This window comes from Dioscorea cayenensis, unplaced genomic scaffold (genome assembly GCF_009730915.1).
Source record: "Dioscorea cayenensis subsp. rotundata cultivar TDr96_F1 unplaced genomic scaffold, TDr96_F1_v2_PseudoChromosome.rev07_lg8_w22 25.fasta BLBR01001715.1, whole genome shotgun sequence".
In the NCBI taxonomy this organism is placed as follows: domain Eukaryota; kingdom Viridiplantae; phylum Streptophyta; class Magnoliopsida; order Dioscoreales; family Dioscoreaceae; genus Dioscorea; species Dioscorea cayenensis.
In genome coordinates, this window is record NW_024088106.1 from 2,506 (window position 1) to 8,672 (window position 6,167).

General features: G+C 40.8%; 1 non-coding gene across 1 annotated transcript; it reads right to left on the bottom strand.

Annotated features, from left to right (window-relative positions):
• Positions 1-215: 215 nt before the first annotated feature.
• Positions 216-323, bottom strand: LOC120256905. Its single transcript, XR_005535457.1, has one exon. It is a non-coding gene; the product is annotated as a small nucleolar RNA R71 (small nucleolar RNA).
• Positions 324-6,167: the final 5,844 nt, after the last annotated feature.

The following is a 6,167-nucleotide window of genomic DNA, read 5'->3' on the forward strand; positions in this document are numbered from 1 at the left end:
GATTTGAATAACCACATCGAGAATTTCTTGAAAGTGTGCGACATGCTCAAGATTAATGGAGTTACAGATGATGCTATCAGATTGAGGGCCTTCCCATTTTTCTTGAAGGGAAGAGCAAAGTAGTGGCTACATTCATTACCTAGACCATCGATCACTACTTAGGAGGAGATGGTAGAAGCTTTTCTTGCCGATATTTCCTTCCTGGAAAATCTATGAAGCTCAGAAATGAAATATCCTCTTTTATGCAAATGAAATTGGAGTCTCTTTTTGAGACATGGGGACAGGTTCAAAGATCTCCTGTGGAAATGTCCTCAGCATGGGTTCCCCGAATGGAAGATTATTCAGACTTTCTATAATGGTTTGAACCTAAGCACAAAGCAGTTACTTGATGCAACAGCAGGAGGTACCTTAGGAAGTAAGACCCCTGAAGAAGCATGACATCTTATTGAAGAAATGGCTATGAATAGTTATTAGTGGAACACGAGGCCCGGAAGAAGGTAGCGGACTTCATGAGATTGATGAGTTTACCTCATTGGTGGCCCAGGTTGAGTCATTGAGCAAGTTAGACACTCTAACTTCTCCTAGAGTGGTGGCCATGACGAGTTACATTGGGTGTGGGGGAAGATATGTTTCATCTGATTGCCCGATTGTTGTTAGCGGTACATCTTGATGGAGCAGTGTGGATTTTATAAGCGATACAATTGGAGGTCAAGGAAATCCGTCAGCGAGTAACTACTGATCCGAGTGGAGTGGAGCCACCCAAACCTTTTAGTGGAGTAATCAAGGATAACGGAAAGGGCTGACAGCCACTAGGGTTTCCAACAACAACAAAAAGCCCTGAACATGGAGAATCGAGTTTCAGGGTTAAAAAATCGGATGACCAACTTAGAGAAGACTTTGACCAAGTTTATTCAATTGTCGGATATAAGATTTCAATCGGTTGAAGCCATACTTCGCAACCACACTGCATCATTGTACAACTTGGAGAACCAAGTGGGACAAATTGCGAAGTCACTCTCAGAAAGTGCTCAAAGGAGTTTACCTAGCAACACGGAGATAAATCCAAGAGAGCATGTGAAGGCGATCACTTTCAGAAGTGGTTGTGAAGTTGAGAGTAGGCTTCCTAGTGAGAAGACCAATGTTGAGTCACCTGAGATCGTGGAGGTTGAGGAGAGAGCCAAAGAGAATGAGGTATGATGATGGGCGTATAGATGACTTGCCATGTGCGTACATGGAGAAGTACGAGGCAAGGGTATTTTGGTAATTTGGCAGGTAACCGGATTTTATGGTTGTACCGGGTTGGGAAACAAGTCAAGGAACAAAAGTCAGGAGTTTGTGTCTCACAAACTCGTGAGTCATACCAAAATTTGGCCAAATTCCATCGTTTAGGCCTCGAAAACCCTAATTTTGCCGTTTTTGTTAATAATTGATTTCGTCATATCTTAGGCTAGAAATCTTTGATTTGTGAGCCGTTTGTGGCAATAATCTTTATTTTACCAATCGTACTCCAATTTCAATAGCATCGACGTCATACAACTCAGAGCCTTCGGATAGTATCACAGTATGAGCGTTACTCAGTTTTTAGTCTGGTTGGGTTTGTATGATGAGGCATTCATCGATATAGAGGAGTACGAGCAGTTGCTGACAGATTACCCTGGCAGCTTGACACTTTAGTGTGCGTATAAAGCACTGTGTGGCAGGGATAGTATAAGCTGGGAGTCTCCAAGGCAACATGCCTCTCCCAGCCGGCTTACCGCTACATCCATGCCATTCTTAGCCGATCAGTGAACGGCCGTGGTGACAGTACAGTGGTGTTGAGTCGGCAATAGCTGCTTTATTTGTATTCGATGGTATAGAGCGAGCCAGTCCACCTGGGATACATCACAACGGAGTACCTATGTCATTAGGGGCAGTATACCAGGATTGGAGTGCTCTTCTCAGGCCCCTACATCACCAGACTCATCATGGGGATGGGTCTATTAGATGCTATTTGTGGGGCTGAAAAAATGATCTTACCATCTTTCCTCGGCATAGAGACCATGCGTTTGATAGGCATAGTGCGCAGATATAGGCGGGGTGCATATGTGATGATTACACCAGCACCAAAGATTATCGAGGGTAAGGGTGACACTGCCGAGGGGTCTCAGCCACGCAAGAGCCGTGGGAGGAGCATATAGAGATAGAGGCACCCCCCCTATAGCGCAAGATCCATCTCAAGTGCATATCTTTTCTCAACCTCAAGCCTATAATCATTTTGAGAGGCTCGAGAGTGCTGTGTGGGTGCTACAGAGTGACTTGGCTGAGGTTCACGCAATACAGGCCGCAAACCACACAAAGGTAATGGTGCGTCTTAACATTCTACAGTAGATACTTGAGCGAGACGGGACTTTTTCCTTTGTGATGAGACCCAGTACTCCACCAGCATCCCCAGCACCACCATCACCATCACTAGCACTACCAGTAGCATCACCAGCAGCAATAGTAGACTCGAACGAGCAGGATACCAACGCTTGAGGCGTCTTTGCTTTCTTTGTTCTTATTTTTCACATTATATTTCTGCATCCTATTTTGGACTTGTACTACTCATAAAAGATCTTCCTTCTGAGTTTATCTTATTGCTTTTTAGATCTTTCAAGTTGTATTTCATTTCTATATCTTTATAGACTCAATTTTATTTTGTTTTTGTTGAACTTCATTGAACCCCCTTGTGTATACGCGCAGATGGTCTTGTGAGTCTGAAATTTGAGGAATAGTCATGGACACGGTCATGTTGCTTTTCATATGGCCGTGTGTGCTCCACAACCCATTGGAACTCAACTCTCAATAAATATAGCTACATCAAACATACCATGAGGAGTTCAGGGGAGTATTATTTTAATTGCCCATCTCCACACATGTTTTAATTGTTATACTTTTTATTGTGCTTGCATGCGTACAGTGAGGGCGATATATATCTTAAGTGTGGGAGGGAGTTCATATTACACATGTTCTATACTTATGCTTTCATTATTCATGCTCATGTAGCCAATGGCGGTTCACCTTAGTTGCAATGGTTGTATTCTTAAGTTTAGGAGAATTTTTAACATTGAATGTTCTCATGCTCTAGTTTTACTTGAATTTTTAGAAATTTTTGCCCGATTGACACTTGTTACACTACTCACTCATTAAACCTTGTGGAACCTCAAGTTTGACATTTAAGGGACTGCTTTAGTTTGTTTCTTATTTTAATTTCTTTGAAAAAAAAGTGGTTGAATGAAGGAAACAAAAGAAAAAGTTATATTTGTTTTGTGTGTGCATTGGGGGTGGAAAGAGCTACCATCTATGAAGTATAAAGCTACTATCATAAGTCGGATACTAGTTATGTCCTAATGAGAGAAAGAGCTATCTAATGGGATGAGTGAAAGCTACTACCTCGGTAGAAAGAGCTACCACCTTGAAAGTGTGAAAGCCACCTTAGCGGCCGCTTAGGAAAGGGCTACCTTAGAGGATGTGTGAAGCTACTACCTTCTGTTTTCTTTTTGTACATAAATAAATCCCTCTCACTAAGAGCTTTGAGGAGTATACGTTGGGTTGACTTGAATAAGTTTACACATACTTACATGATATCAGGTTGTTATCCTCTTTTATTCAAGTTTTTTTAGCTAGAGCATTGATTTTTCTTATTCGGTGTTGAAATTTTTCCTTACTTGTAGAATGTTTCCCTTGCATGCTTTTGGTGAACCTAAGGCCAAGCACTTTCAATTTTCCTTTTTATATGCTTTAATGTGAGGACAAGCAAAAGCTTAAGTGTGGAGGAGTTTGATAAGTGCTTGTATATAAATGTCTGAAGTATTCTTTTCTTACATTGAGCATTACTTTTTCTCCGATTTTTGTCACTTATTCGTGTGTATATGTGTTCTTTTGTGCATGTAGGGTTGTGGAGATAAGTGTGGAAGAAAGGAACCAAAAGTAGATCATGGATGCAATTTTTAATAAAGTCTTGGATTGAACAAACGTGAAGACATAAGTTGTGCTCAAAGAAAAGTGAGTGTGTGCCAACCTCCATTATGCTTGAGTGAATATACAAATTGGAAGGCACAAAGGCAATCACACTCATGTGTTCTAACTTGTGTAATACTGGCAAGATTTTCATCAATGTGGCTTTTATTGAAGACACGACATGATCTACCGCATGGATGTGTGCCCATTCATGTGGCCTCAATGATAAGAGTCAATTCGGGAGTATTTTGGTGAAGTATTGTAGCGAGTTCTCTGCGAGTAAATCAACTATAGCGATTATTGTTCTGACTACCTCAAAAACCCGATTTTTGTAAATCCATATGGCAGTATGGAAATTCCACACGCCCTTGTGGATGCCAGATTCCAGCATCTATAAATACCGTGATTTCAAACATTTTGAAGGATCTTTTTCTCATTTTTTCCTCATCTTTGGGGTGCTCATGACTAGGGTTTGTAGAGGCTTTAGCTTGGTTTTTGGAGTGGTTCTATGGCCTTCGACACTGCATTCCTTCAAAAGATAGTTATTGGTGGAGTTTTTATCAGCATCGATTTGGTATGGTGTGCCCTAGGCATGACGAGGGAACCTTTGGAGAAGACGAGGCAACTCTACGAGACCGTCGATACGAATTACGAGGGAGTTTTACGTATGGATTTCATGCTTTTGCATTCGATTTCATTATTGATTGTATCTTGCTCCATGGAGAGCTAAACCCCTAGTGGGTACTTGGACTTGTAAACCCTAAGATGATTTTGTTTCATTGACCTTTTATTGTGTTCCTTTAATTAATGTTTTAATTGAGTTCCAATCTTGAATGCTTGTTTAATTGATTTTCCCTTAGAGTAACACTAGGGTTGAGAGTCTATATTGGTAATCCTTATGAATGAGTGGCACTTCATTAGGATTAAACAAAGTTAGATTGGAGAGGGTTGAGAGGTAGTGGAACGTCCTCTTTCCCCTCCGGTGTGATTTATCCTACCTCTATGTTCCAAGAGTTCTTTACAGTCACAATGGAGTGAACTGCTAAGAGACGGACTACACCGAGGCTCGATTCTGCGATATGAGAGATGAAAGTCTTGAAGTAATCCTTGAGTACTTGAGGCTTAATTGTGACTAGGGGTCTTTCACCTAGACCAAAGGGTTAGATCTGTATTAGGGAATAGGTTTATCACTTGGAGTCCCTAGAGCTTTAAAGCAACCTTACGCGTTATGTGAGGCGTCGAAGTATTCCTTTCAGCAGAGGCATAGCGTGAGGGTTAGTCATGGTTGACCTTAGGTTTGGGACCCGTGTGTTTTTAAGATTTCCCAACTTTATTAAACATCAGTTAGGAGACATAATGATTAGTCTTGCACTTGAAATAATAGTTCTAGGGTGAACAATGTCCTGGTGCCCCATTTTCTATCGATTTCCTCTCTTATTATTCTCTTACGTCTCTTTCTTATTTTTTTTACTTCTATTTGCATTGATATTTTTCACACCACTCTTGAATCATCTTAACCATAGTTAAATAGTAATTCTTGTGTTTTCAAGCACTATTCCCTATGGATACGACTACCCACTCACCAGGGTACTTTATTACTTCGACATCTAGTGCATTTGAGGCACACACGTATGGTGTGTCATGTTACACAATTAACCTCAATGACCCCGCATCAAGTATCTGTTTGGTAGAAGTATTCAACCCATTGTAGAAGATTTGAATTTGCATCCACTAAACAATTCCATGCTGCTTATATTTCCTTAACATCTCTTTATACCTCTCCCATGTCTCATACAATGATTCGGACTCCAATTGATGAAAGGAAGAGATACTACTCGAGTATAGTGATCTTTTGCGAGGGAGGAAAGTATCTAGCAACAAATGCCTCAAAAACTAGCTTCCATGTACGTAGAGACCCGTGAGGAATTTAGCTAACTTGAGCCCTTCCTTACAATGTGAATGGGAAGAGTCTCAGATAAACTACCTCCTCAGAGACGTTACTCACCTTATAAGTGTTACAGATTTGCAAGAAATTTCTGAGGTGCTTATATGGGTCTTCGTCCTAAAACCCATAAAATTAACACATATGTTATACCAACTGAATAAAAATTAGAAACCCTGACTCAAAATTGTTTGCATCAATAGGGGGCAAACAATACTTAAATCGACCCCCCAAGATTCGGTCGTGC